The following is a 13,791-nucleotide window of genomic DNA, read 5'->3' on the forward strand; positions in this document are numbered from 1 at the left end:
AGAGTTTGTTGCATTTTGACAGATGCATGTACAGTCCTGTGGCCTCCACCACAATCAAGATGGAACATGCCCGTTACCCCATGCAGTCCCCTTTTGCCCCTTCCCGGTCCCAACTGCCCCCTTTCTGAAACTACCACAGCCCTGGCTCTGAGTCCACCATAGTCTCATTTGCCTCGTCTAGAACTTCATGTGAATGAAACTGCGCCGGGTGCCCTCTTTCGTGTCTGGCTGCTTTCACGCAGCATACTGATTTGTGATTCATCCCTTCAAAGCTCTGCCTTCAAAAATGCAAAAATGGGCCTAATGAAGGTTCTGCCACTGCCCACCCACATCCTTCCCCTTTTTCCCCCAGCTGTTAAGTGTCGGAGCTGAGACAAGAACCCAGGCCTGCTGACTCCAACCTCGTTGGGATAATAAGGATTAAGTCAAGGACTTGGCCCAGTGCCTGGCCCAGGAAGGCCTCAGAGAAATGACTGTGTTGGTTACTACCGTTGTGCTTATAAAAATGTGAGCATGGGCCAGGTGCAGTGGCTCACGCCTGTAATCCCAACACTTTGGGAGGCCGAGGCAGGCGATCACCTGAGGTCAAGAGTTCAAGACCAGCCTGAGAAATATGGCAAAACCCTGTCTGTACTAAAAACTACAAAAATTAGCCAGGCGTGGTGGCGCATGCCTGTGGTCCCAGCTACTCGGGAGGCTGAGACAGGAGAATTGCTTGAACCCCGGAGGTGGAGGTTGCAGTGAACCGAGATCCTACCACTGCACTCCAGCCCGGGCGACAGTGAGACTCCATCTCAAAAAAAAAAAATTGAGGATGAACCTCAGTTCACCAGATCATAGAACTTCAGAATGAAGAGGAGAGAGAATCCCTGTCCGTGGCCAAGGTTTCCCAGTTAGTGGCCATGCCCCACCCACAGCTGTTTCCGGAGGCCTTGCCTGTGCCACAAAGCACCAGCAGGAGGCATGTGGTATCCTGAGAGTGGGAAGCCCAGGATTCAGAACCCAGGATGAGAGACGCCAAGGCAACTCGGGAAGGGGACAGCTGAGAAAAGACTCGGGAAGGACCTTGCTGATCATCTAATCTAGTGGTCCTCAAACTTAGCGAGCACCTGAATCCCCGATAGGGTTCCTGGGGCGCCCGAGACTCAGCATTGCTAACACACACCCGGCTGGTGCCAGCATGGCAGATCGGGACCACACTGAGAACAGATCCAACCCAGTTTTCTTCCCGAGTCTTGGGTCAGTCTCCAGCTGGTGACACGGACAAGGGCCCACCTTGCACACAGCTCTTGTGGGACAGAAGTCAGCGGCTCTGTCCTGCCAGGGGGCACTGCAGTGGGGACCAGGTAAGAGACGGCAGGCAGGTGCTAGCAGGGGCCTAGCTGTCCTGCTGCTCCCCTGAACCATCCAACGTGGAGCCCCCTTGCCGTTCAGGTCTCTCTGGCTCCTTCTTCCCCTACCGCTAGCATGGAGCTTTGCCAGTTAGAAATTCAGGGGCTGGCTGAGGAGGAGCTTGAGAAGCCTCGGCGCCCGTGGGTTTGGCGTTAGGAAAGCCCACGCTCGCGAATCTGACCCCGGCTTCAGTAGTTGTGCCTTTCACCCTCCTTTGATCAGTGTCAGCAGAGGAAGAGCCACCTGGCACAAAGCAAGCGCTTAGCAAATGAGAGCCCTTCAGTGCCTGTGGCGGGCTGGACTTCATCCAGCAAGACCACCTCAGAGGGCGATAGGTCGTTTCAAGGTCATTTCAGAACATCCCCTCTGCTTCCTCTGTTTGCTGAGCTTCCCATCACTAGGACCCTGACTGCACAGACGCCGGCTAGCCAGGAGCTCCAGTGTGAGGCCGAGGAGACCAGCCTGCCCTGCTGGCCTCAAAGACGCAGGTGGTACCAAGCTGGTGTATTGACTTACTCTGAATATAAGCACCCACAAGCACTTACTGTCTGCAGCACTGGAACAGGCCTGGGCATCGCAGTTGCTTGGTAAATACTGACCGGACTTGAACCTACACCAGCGTCCTGGGAGGAACAGTTCTGTCCCAGGAGGTCTGGAAGCCAGCTTGGTGGTCGGCGGGTATTGGGGGAGCCAGATGCCTCCCAGGTTGGCCGCCCTTGTCGGCTGCAGCATCTCATTTCTTCCCATTGTGCAGGAGTCTTGTCATGTCATTGGTCATCTCCGGCTGGTCCATTCTGATTGGCAGCTGTCACTGCTGGAAAAACATAACAGTCAACAACTCTAGTCTGGTAAGCAAACTGTTTTGAAGTCAGAGAAATAACTGGGTCCTGATCATTGCGAGGCCGGGGGCTTTCTGGTTGTTCTGATAAAACTGGCAGTGCAGGCTAAGTCTGGAGCAGATATTGGCCCCAACATGTGTTTCTGAGAACAGCCTACTGCTCCCGGGCCCCAGGACCCTGGGTAGATCCTCCCTGCCCCTACGCGGGCTTCTTATCACAGCTGCCCTTGGGTGGCCTGCCCTTCACCAGGAATCTGTCAGGTGGGCAGATCGGTAGCTGTAGACTCCCTCAGGCTAAGTTACAAGGAGGCTGGGTAAGTACTCACCCTAAGGAAAGAAAGCGCAGACTTCCTTCCTGGAGGCTGGCATCGGCTTTGCCCTCCTGTAAGCCACCTGCATGGTGGGGCATTTCTGAGAATCCATCCTGAGCCCCTTGGCACTGGCCTGCCCACCCCCACGAAGAGAAGCACGCTCAGCAGTTGGGAACTGGATGTTGGGGGGTCGGTGTGACCCACTTGGGAGCTGCACCTTAAACTGCTCCTTCCCAGTTTGCCAAAGGAACGCTGACCTCTGCAGAAATGAGGAAGCTGCTCATTAACACACATCCGCAGGAATCGAGCTTGCGCCCTGCATCAGCCATTCTAGTGTATGTCCTTAGACATAACTGCGTCTCTGTCACTCAGAGCCCTGGTTCCAGTTGGCCCCCGCCGCCTGAGGCTGAACATCATTCAGCACATGCTGGTAGGGGCAGGGCCGCAGATGAAATGAGGAGTAAGAAATGAGGAGTAAGTCTGGCTGTTCCATACAGGAGAACAGTCCTGGGGAGGGGAGCAAGCCACGGGGCGAAGCCATGGGGCACAGCTGAGCGGCGGCACCGCGTCTCCTCCCTTCCCGCTCGCTGCTTCCTTCTACCTTTGCAGCCATCTCGCTGCCCATCAGTCCCCTCACTCTGCATCTTCCCCCTTTCCATGTCACCTGGACCCTTCTATCAAGCAATCAAGCTTGTTCAAGTTTTTCCATTAACAAAAAGCAGCTAACAAAAACAAAAAACAAAAAAACAACTGCAGGCCCCCGTCCCCCTTCAGAGCTGTCTGGGGTCCACTGCTTCACCTTCCAGACACCCCGGCGCACTGCGGGCTGGTTTCAACCCTGCCACAGTCTGGCTAGAGTGACTCACAACCTCTGGGGGCTTGGCTATTGTCTTCCTTGACCTTAGCAGCTTTTAACACAGTGGGACAGTCTTCCCCTGTTGAGATGCCTGCCACCACCCCTCATGCGCTCCATCGACCAAATTCAACTTCCTGTGGTTTTCCAGGCTCTCCAGCTGTGTGGCCATGGTCAGCTTGTGTCCACCCTTTAGTGCCGGGTCCTGGGCTCTGTCTCAGCTCTGGCCCTGCCCAGTCTCTCCCACTCTCTGGCTTCCTGACACCCAGGAGTTTATTTCAGCCTAACCCTGTCCTGAGATCCTCATGGCTCATTCTGCTGCCTCCTGGGCTGGTCCCTTTGTTTTTTTTTGAGACGGAGTCTTGCTTTGTCACCCAGGCTGGAGTGCAGTGGCACAATCTCAGCTCACTGCAACCCTCGCATCCCATGTTCACGCCATTCTCCTGCCTCAGCCTCCCAGGTAGCTGGGATTGCAGGCACCTGCCACCACACCCAGCTATTTTTTTGTATTTTTAGTAGAGACGGGGTTTCACCGTGTTGGCCAGGGTGGTCTCAAACTCTCACCTCAAGTGATCCACCTGCCTCAGGGCGCTGGGATTACAGGTGTGAACCACCGCGCCCTCCTGGGCTGGTTTTTTTTTTTTTTTTTTTTTTTTTTTTGAGACGGAGTCTTGCTCTGTAGCCCGGGCTGGACTGCAGTGGCCGGATCTCAGCTCACTGCAAGCTCCGCCTCCCGGGTTTACGCCATTCTCCTGCCTCAGCCTCCGGAGTAGCTGGGACTACAGGCGCCTGCCACCTCGCCCGGCTAGTTTTTTGTATTTTTAGTAGAGACGGGGTTTCACCGTGTTAGCCAGGATGGTCTCGATCTCCTGACCTCGTGATCCGCCCGTCTCGGCCTCCCAAAGTGCTGGGATTACAGGCTTGAGCCACCACGCCCGGCCCCTCCTGGGCTGTTTTAAAGGGACATCAAAAGCCATACTTTCTCTTTTTTTCCTTCTTTTTTTTTTTTTTTTTTTTTTTGAGATGGAGTCTCGCTCTGTCGTCCAGGCTGGAGTGCAGTGGTGCAATCTCGGCTCACTGCAAGCTCCACTACCGGGTTCACGCCATTCTCCTGCCTCAGCCTCCCTAGTAGCTGGGACTACAGGCGCCCGCCACCGCGCCCGGCTAATTCTTTGTATTTTTTGTAGAGACGGGGTTTCACCGTGTTAGCCAGGATGATCTCGATCTCCTGACCTCATGATCTCCCCACCTCGGCCTCCCAAAGTGCTGGGATTACAGGCGTGAGCAACTGCACCCGGCCTATACTTTCAAAATGGAATGACCACGCCCCTCCCTGATCCTGTTTTAAAACAAAACAAAACAAAACAAAACAGAAACCCACCTGGCCCTTATCCTGGATGCTTCCCTCTCCCCACCACCGCCTCGTCCTGTGGTTAAAGTCCACCTGCTTCTGTCCCCACTGCTACTGCCCAGGCAGCCACCCTCATCGAGATGACAGCACCAGCCACCTGCCATCTGGCACAGGCCTCTAGTCTTGCCCTGCTTCCAGCCTGTTTGCCATGCGTTAGCCAGGGTGACTCTTCGAAAGTGCTTGCCCTCTGTGTTAAGTATGGAGATTACAGAAGTGAGCCAGGAGGGTACAAGATCAAGATTTTAAAAATTGTATTTCTATACACAATAAACAGTTCAAAAATAAAATTAAGGAAAGAACTTCATTTACAATAGCATCGACACGAATGAAATAGTAATAAATGTAACAGCTACAAAACTTGTACTCTGAAAACTATAAAATGTTGAAAGAAATTAAAACCTAAATAAATGGAAAGACATCCCATATTTGTGGATTAAAAGACAATATTGTTGCCGGGTGCGGTGACTCAAGCCTGTAATCCCAGCACTTTGGGAGGCCGAGACGGGCAGATCACGAGGTCAGGAGATCGAGACCATCCTGGCTAACACGGTGAAACCCCGTCTCTACTAAAAAAAATACAAAAAGTAGCTGGGCGAGGTGGCGGGCGCCTGTAGTCCCAGCTACTCGGGAGGCTGAGGCAGGAGAATGGCGTGAACCCGGGAGGCGGAGCTTACAGTGAGCTGAGATCCAGCCACTGTACTCCAGCCTGGGCGACAGAGCAAGACTCTGTCTCCAAAAAAAAAAAAAAAGACAATATTGTTAAGATGACAATACTCCCCCAAATTGATGTACAAATTCAATGTCATTTCTATCAAAATCTCAGACGGCTTCTTTGCACAAATTCACAAGCTGAAGCTCATATGCAAATACAAGGAATCAAGAATAGCAAAAACAATGTTGGGAAAAAAAGGACAGAGTTAATGAACTCATTTCTCAGTGAGTTTTTTTGTTTGTTTGTTTTGAGACAGAGTCTTTCTCTGTTGCTCAGGCTGGAGTGCAGTGGCGCAATCTTGGCTCACTGCAACCTCTGCCTCCTAGGTTCAAGTGATTCTCCTGCCTCAGCCTCCCAAGTAGCTGGGATTACAGGCATGTGCCACCACGCCTGGCTAATTTTGTATTTTTAGTAGAGACGGGGTTTCACCATGTTGGCTAGGCTGGTCTCAAACTCCTGACTTCAGGTTATCTGCCCTCCCAAAGTGCTGGGATTACTGGTGTGAGCCACCACGCCTGGCCACTTCTCAGTTTTAAAATTTACTACAAAGCTACAGTAATCAAGAGAGTGTAGTACTGGCAGAATTATAGCTATGTAGATCAATAAAAAAGAACTGAGAATATAAAGAGTTGCCCAAGCTGGAGTGCAGTGGCTATTCACAGGCAAAAGCATAGCTCATTGCGGCCTCAAACTCCTGGGCTGAAGCCATCCTCCTGTTTCCTGAGTAGCCAGGACGACAGGCTCGTGCCACCACACACAGCTCGGGGTTTTTTTGTTCGTTTGTTTTGTTTTTTGTTGTTGTTGTTGTTTTTGTTGAGACTACCCTGGGCTGGTCTCAAACTCCTGGCCTCAAATGTTTTTGTTTTTTTGAGATGGAATCTCGCTTTGTCGCCAGGCTGGAAGTGCAGTGGCACAGTCTTGGCTCACTGCAACTTCTGACTCCCTGGTTCAAGTGATTCTCCTGCCTCAGCCTCCCAAGTAGCTGGGACTACAGGCATGCGCTACCATGCCTGGCTAATTTTTGTATTTTTAGTGAAGACAGGGTTTCACCATGTTGGCCAGGCTGGTCTCGAACTCCTGACCTCAGGTGATCCACCTGCCTCAGCTTCCCAAAGTGCTGAGATTTACAGGTATGAGCCACTGCGCCTGGCCAAAATTTACCGTCTTTCACATGTATAGTCCAGTCACGTTAAGTACATTCACCGATCTCCAGAATTCTTCATCTTGCAAAAATGGATACTCTATACCTATTCCACAACTCTCTGTTTCTTCCAGCTCCTTACCTCCACCCCTTGCCAACCACAGTTCTGCTGTCTTTGTGAATCTGACTACTCTAGAGATTTCTATATCTGGAATCATATAGTATTTACCTTTTTGTGACTGACTTATTTCTCTTAGCGTAATGTCCTCGAGGTTGCTCTTTGCTTATTTCTGTTTTTTGTTTTTTTGAGACAAGGTCTCCCTCTGTCACCCAGGTTGGAGTCAGTGGCATAGTCAAGTCTCACGGCAGCCTCCACCTCCTGGGCTCAAGCAATCCTCCCACCTCAGCCTCCCTAGTAGCTGGGACTACAGGCATGCACCACCATGCCTGGCTAATCATTTTATTTTGTGCAGAGATAGGGTCTCACTATATTGACCAGGCTGGTCTGGAACTCCTGGACTTAAATGATCCTCTCACCTCAGCCTCCCAGAAATTCTTTATATCTTCTGACTATTAATCCATTTTCAAATATATGGTTTACAAATAATTTCTTTCATTCCGTAGGTGTCTTGTCACATTTTTTATAGCGTCCTTTGATGCACAAACATTTTTAATTTTGATGAAGTCCAGTTTATTTTTTCTGTTCTGTTGCGTATGCTTTCAGCATCCAACGAAATCCAAGAAATAACTGGCAAATTCAATATCACGAAGATTTCCTCTATGTTTTCTTCTAAGAGTTTTATATTTTTAGCTTTTCTATTAGAGCTTTGATCTATTTTATTTTTGTGTATAGTGTAAGACAAAGGTCCAACGTCATTCTTGTGCATGCAGATACCCAGTTTTCCCAGAAACCACTGTTTGAAAAAACTGTCCTCTTTCCATTTCTCCAAAGAAGGTACACAGCCAGCCAGCATGCGAACAGATGTTCAGCATCATTAGCCATCCAGGGAGTGTAAATGAAAATCACAGTGAGATTCACTTCACACCCACCAGGGTGACTGTAATCAGAAAGACAGATGATGACAAGTGTTGGTGAGGACATGGAGAAACTGGCACCCACATACACCACTGGTGGGAATGGAAAAGGGGGCACCTGCCCTGGAAAAGTTTGACAGTTCCTCAAGAGAGTAAGTGTAGAGCTACCATATGATCCAATAATTCTACCCCTAGAGACAAAGGGTAGAATGTTTTTCTTTTTTTTTATTTTTGAGACAAAAGAAATAAAAACCAGGCTGGGCGCAGTGGCTCACGCATATAATCCCAGCACTTTGGGAGCCCAAGGTGGGTGGATCACCTGAGGTCAGGAGTTCAAGATCAGCCTGGCCAATATGGTGAAACCCCGTCTCTACTAATACAAAAATTAGTCAGGCGTGGTGGTGTGCACCTGTAATCTCAGCTACTCAGGAGGCTGAGGCAGGGGAATCACTTGAACCGGGTTGTGGAGGTTGGAGTGAACCAAGATTGTGCCACTGTACTCCAGCCTGGGCGAGAGAGAGAGAGAGAGACTCTGTCTCAAAAATAATAAAAAAAGAAAGACAGAAAGAAAGAAAAGAAAAAAAAAGAAACGAAAACCGATCTCCATATGAAAACTTGTCTACAAATGTCCATGGCAGTGTTACTCATAATAGTCAAAAAGTGGAAACACCTCAGCTGTCCGTCAACTGATAAATGGATCAATGAAATGCGGTACAGCCACCCCATGGGATATTATTCAGCAGTGAAAAGGAAAAAAGTCCTTATCCACGCTGCAGTCTTGAGAACGCAATGTTCAGAGAAAGACACAAAGGCCACAGGTTGTGTGACTGTTTCCATACAGGGTCCAATTTCCACTTTCTATACAAAATCCAATTTTCGATGTGTCCGGAATAGGCAAGTCTATAGCAAGTGGATTTGTGGTTGCTTAGGGGTAGGTGAATGAGGATCGTGGGGAGTGAATGCTACGGGGCAGGAGGTTTCTTTTGGGGGAGTGATGAAAATGTTCTAAAATTGTGGTGTGTGGTGCTGGTTGCACAGCTCTGTGAATAGACTAAGTCACTAAAATGTACACTTTTTTTTTTTTTGAGAGAGAGGGTCTTGCTCTGTCACCCAGGTTGGAGTGCAGTGGCACCATCAAGGCTCACTGTAGCCTCCATCTCCTGGGCTCAAGCAATCTTCCCCTCTCAGCTCCCCAAGTAGCTAGGACAACAGGTGCAAGCCACAATGTCCAACTAATGTTTGTATTGTTTATAGATAAGGAGGTCTCCCTATGTTGCCCAAGCTGGTGTCAAACTCCTGGGGTCAAGTGATCCTCCCTCCTTGGCCTCCCAAAGTGCTGGGATTACAGACATGAGCCACCATGCTCAGCCAGAAGTGCATACTTTAAATAGGCAAATTATATGGTATGTGAATTATATCTCTTTAAAGCTGTTTAAAAAATGGACAAGATTGGCTGGGCGCAGTGGCTCACGCCTGTAATCCCAGCACTTTGGGAGGCCAAGACGGGCGGATCATGAGGTCAGGTGATCGAGACCATCCTGGCTAACATGGTGAAACCCCGTCTCTACTAAAAATACATTTAAAAAAATGAGCCGGGCGTGGTGGCGGGTGCCTGTAGTCCCAGCTACACGGGAGGCTGAGGCAGGAGAATGGTGTGAACCCGGGAAGCAGAGCTTACAGTGAGTGGAGATCGCGCCACTGCACTCCAGCCTGGGCGACAGAGCAAGACTCTGTCTCAAAAAAAAAAAAAAAAAAAAAAAAAAGGACAAGATAGGGCCGGGCACAGTGGCTCATGCTTGTAATCCCAGCACTTTGGGAGGCTGAGGTGGGCAGATCACCTGAGGTCGGGAGTTGGAGACCAGCCTGACCAACATGGAGAAACCCCATGTACAAAACAGGCATGGTGGCTCATGCCTGTAATCTCAGCTACTCGGGAGGCTGAGGCAGGAGAATCGCTTGAACCTGGGAGGCAGAGGTTGCCGTGAGCTGACATCGAGTCACTGCACTCCAGCCTGGGCAACAAGAGTGAAACTCTGTCTAAAAAAAAAAGACAAGATATACTATGATTTGAGTTGAGAGGTGCCTGTGGGGGCACAGCATTATGTACTCAGCCCTGGCTAGGTGTGTTCAAGGAGGGGTGCCTGGAGGAGGTACTAACCAAACTCTCCCGTGTAGGATGAATTAGCTTGATAAAGTGGATGGTGGTAGGGAGGTGTTCACGCAGGGGGAACAGCATGTGCTAGGGCTGGTCGTGAGAGAGTGCTGTGGGGGACCTTTCCTGGCTGCCTCTCTGGCCTTTATCCCTTATTTTTTATTTGTTTATTTTTTGAGACAGAGTCTCACTCTGTCACCTAGGCTAGAGTGCAATGGTGCGATCTCAGCTCACTGCAACCTCTGCCTCCTAGGTTCAAGTGATTCTTGTGCCTCAGCCTCCTGAGTAGCTGGGATTACAGGTGTGCACCACCATGCCTGGCTTTTTTGTTTTTGTTTTTGTTTTTGGTATTTTTGTAGAGATGGGGTTTCACCATGTTGCCCAGGCTGGTCTTGAACTCCTAACCTCAAGTGATCCACAGCCTTGGCCTCCCAACGTGCTGGGATTACAGGTGTGAGCCACTGCGCCCAGCCCTTTCTTTCCTATTCTAGACTGGACCTCAGATTCTTCAGGCTTGTGGTTTAGGTGGGACTGACCCCTACTCCTAGCCCTAAGTTTGGGCCTTGATTAGCTGAAGCTTAACACACCCCTTTTCTCTCCTCCCTGCCCCTTATGTTAATTGGTTCAAGAATAGACAAATGACCCCCTTCAGGCCAATCTGGGCCAGTGTGACCCAGTTCCTAAGACTTGATTGGCAGGGTCAGGGGTGGGGAAGAAGTGGGTCATTTTCAGCAAGATAGGAACACTGAGTAGAAGCCCTCAGCTGCTGCCATCAGCCAAGCGGAGTGCCTTCCTGGGAATGGCTCCACTACCAAGGAAGCAGAGCCATACACACAGAGAGGAAAACCAGATTCTCTTTACAGCCTGTGAGCCCTGGATCAAGACTTACCTGAAGGCATTGTTGCTGGACTCAAGTTTCTCGAGTCAAAAAGTTCCCTTTTTGCTTTAGCCAGTTTGGGTCAGGTTTTCTGTCGCTGTAAAGTGCTTTTGCAGGTAATTGTTATGGAAAGGGCTCCAGATCCAGACCCCTAGAGAGAGTTCTTGGATCTTGCACAAGAAAGAATTCGGGGTGAGTCCATAAAGTGAAAGCAGGTTTATTAAGTAGGTAAAGGAATAAAGAAAGGCTACTCCACAGACAGAATAGCCCCAAGGGGGCTGCTGGTTGCTTTTTTTTTTTTTTTTTTTTTTGTTTTGGTGAGACGGAGTCTTGCTCTGTGCAATGGCGTGATTTTGGCTCACTGCAACCTCCACCTCTCAGGTTCAAGCGATTCTCCTGCCTCAGCAGTAGCAGAGACTACAGGCATGTGCCACCACGCCCAGCTAATTTTTGTAGTTTTAGTACAGGCAGGGTTTCACCATGTTGGCCAGGCTGGTCTTGATCTCCTGACGTCAGTTGATCTGCTCGCCTTGACCTCCCAAAGCGCTGGGATTACGGGAGTGAACCACGGCGCCCAGTCTGGTTGCCCATTTTTATGGTTATTCCTTGATGATATGTCAAACAAACGGTGGATTATTCATGCCTCCCCCTTTTAAACCCTATAGGATAACTTCCTGACGTTGCCATGGCATTTGTAAACTGCCATGGTGCTGGTAGGAGTGTAGCAGTGAGGATGGCCAGAGGTCACTCTCGTCGCCATCTTGGTTTTGGTGGGTTTTGGCTGCCTTCTTTACTGCAACCTGTTTTATCAGCAAGGTCTTTATGACCTGTATCTTGTGCTGACCTTCTCTATGTCATCCTGTGACTCAGAACGCCTTCACCGTCTGGGAATGCAGCCCAGTAGGTCTTAGCCTTACTTTACCCAGCCCCTATTCAAAATGGAGTTGCTCTGGTTCAAACGCCCTGACAGAAGGAACACACGAGGCATTGGGGAGCCTGAGGGTAACAGTCTCTCTGGAGCATCTGGGAAGGCTCCCCAGATAATGTTGGGGCAGAATTCTGAAAGAGGAGTAGGGAGTAATCAGGGAAGGAAGGGCAGCGCTGTCACAGGGAGGATTGAGACAGTGTCCCTCCTGCGAATCTGCGGAGGAATTCATTCATCAGCAGCGGTGGCCTAAGAGAGCCCTGCAGGCAGGCAGGCAGCCAGGTGGGACGCATTAGCGAGGTCCCCAGCCCCAAGCCAACACCAAGGGCGTAAGAGGGGGCTGAGTTGGCTCTGCCCCCAGATTAGCTCATCCTCCCATCTTGCTCTTTTTTATTCTGAGATAGAGTCTCGCTCTGTGATTGCTGGAGTGCAATGGCACGATCTCGGCTCACTGCAGTCTCTGCCTCCTGCGTTCAAGCGATTCTCCTGCCTCACCCTCCTGAGTAGCTGGGATTACAGGCACACGCCACCATGCCCAGCTAATTTTTGTATTTTTAGTAGAGACAGGGTTTCACCATGTTGGCCAGGCTGGTCTCGAACCCCTAACCTCAGGTGATCTGCCTGCCTTGGCCTCCCAAAGTGCCGGGATTACAAGCGTGAGCCACCGTACCCAGCACTTCTCGTCTTATTCGAAGGTGAGGTCCGAGGGGATCACCCAGGAACCCTGGCTGGGGAGTCTGGGTGTGCTGTTTCCTGGGCCAAGTCCTTTCCAGCTACCACTCTGGGTTTTGGCTGGAAGCAAACCTTCCAGGCCTGAGCCCAGGATAAGGCTGATTTTGTTGTTTTTGGGGAAAAGCTCCTTTGCCTCATCTAGAGTTCCCCTTCTAGAAGGCTCCTTTGCCCTCCCTGTTTTTTGGTGAGTTTGCCTCTTTCTCCTGCCTTTTTACTGTCCAGGCCTCATAAAATCCATTAGTGGGTGGCTGCATTGATTTTTAATCATGTTTTACCTCTGTAGAATGAGTCTCTCTGGACCCTTTGGAACTGCTTTGAGCATCAGGCATCCAGAGCGTCTTGCACTGGGCGATTCAGACAGAATTATGAACAACGCTGCATTACTCCCCTGGAGGGGCCTGCTGGGAGCCCTGTCCATGCGGCAAAGCAGGCAAGTGTCTAGGGCCACTCAGGAGGCAAAGGGCCCAATTGATGCAGGACCTTCCAGGCTAAGGGCTGAACCTTACCCTCCGGCCTGTAGACCATCAGAGTCAGTTGGTAACGACTGGCGCTTAAGTCACCCCCAAGCCACGAGCCCATGTGGAAGATGCTTAAACCTACATATTCCCTTCTCTCTAGTCTATTTTCATTCTGTCCACCCAGTGGCCAGCAAGACCCTGTCACCAGCTTGGTGTTGACAGGTATCTTAGTCTGTGTGGTCTGCTATGGTAAAATACCATAGACGGAGTGGCTTATAAACAACAGAAACTTATTACTCACGGTTCTGGAGACTGGGAAGTCCAAGACCAACGTGTCTGCAGATTCCATGTCTGGTGAGGACCCGTTCCTCATTGCCATCTTCTCACTGTAATCTCACATGGCAAGATTTCCCTGGGGCCTCTTATTTATTTTCTAGGACAGAGTCTCACTCTGTTACCCAGGCTATAGTACAGTGGCATGATCTCAGCTTACTGCAACCTCTGCCTCCTGGGTTCAAGTAATTTTCCTGTCTCGGCCTCCTGAGTAGCTAGGACTACAGGCACATGCCACCACGTCTATTTTTTGTATTTTTAGTAGAGACAGGGTTTTACCATATTGATCAGGCTGGCCTCGAACTCCTGACCTCAGATGATCCACCCACCTCAGCCTTCCAAAGTGCTGGGATTACAGGTATGAGCCATCGCGCCCGGCTGGGACCTCTTTTTAAGGGCACAAATCCCATTCATGACAGCTCCATCCTCATGACCTGATCACTTCCCAAAGGCCCCATCTCCTCACAGCATCATCTTGGGAGTCAGTATTTCAACAAAGGAATTTAGGGGAGGCTGGTGTGGTGGCTCATGCCTGTAATCCCAACACTTTGGGAGGAAGAGGCGGGATGATAGCTTGAGGAACCCAGGAGTTCAAGACCATCATGGACAACATAATGAGAC

Source organism: Chlorocebus sabaeus, chromosome 12, assembly GCF_047675955.1.
Source record: "Chlorocebus sabaeus isolate Y175 chromosome 12, mChlSab1.0.hap1, whole genome shotgun sequence".
Taxonomy (NCBI): domain Eukaryota; kingdom Metazoa; phylum Chordata; class Mammalia; order Primates; family Cercopithecidae; genus Chlorocebus; species Chlorocebus sabaeus.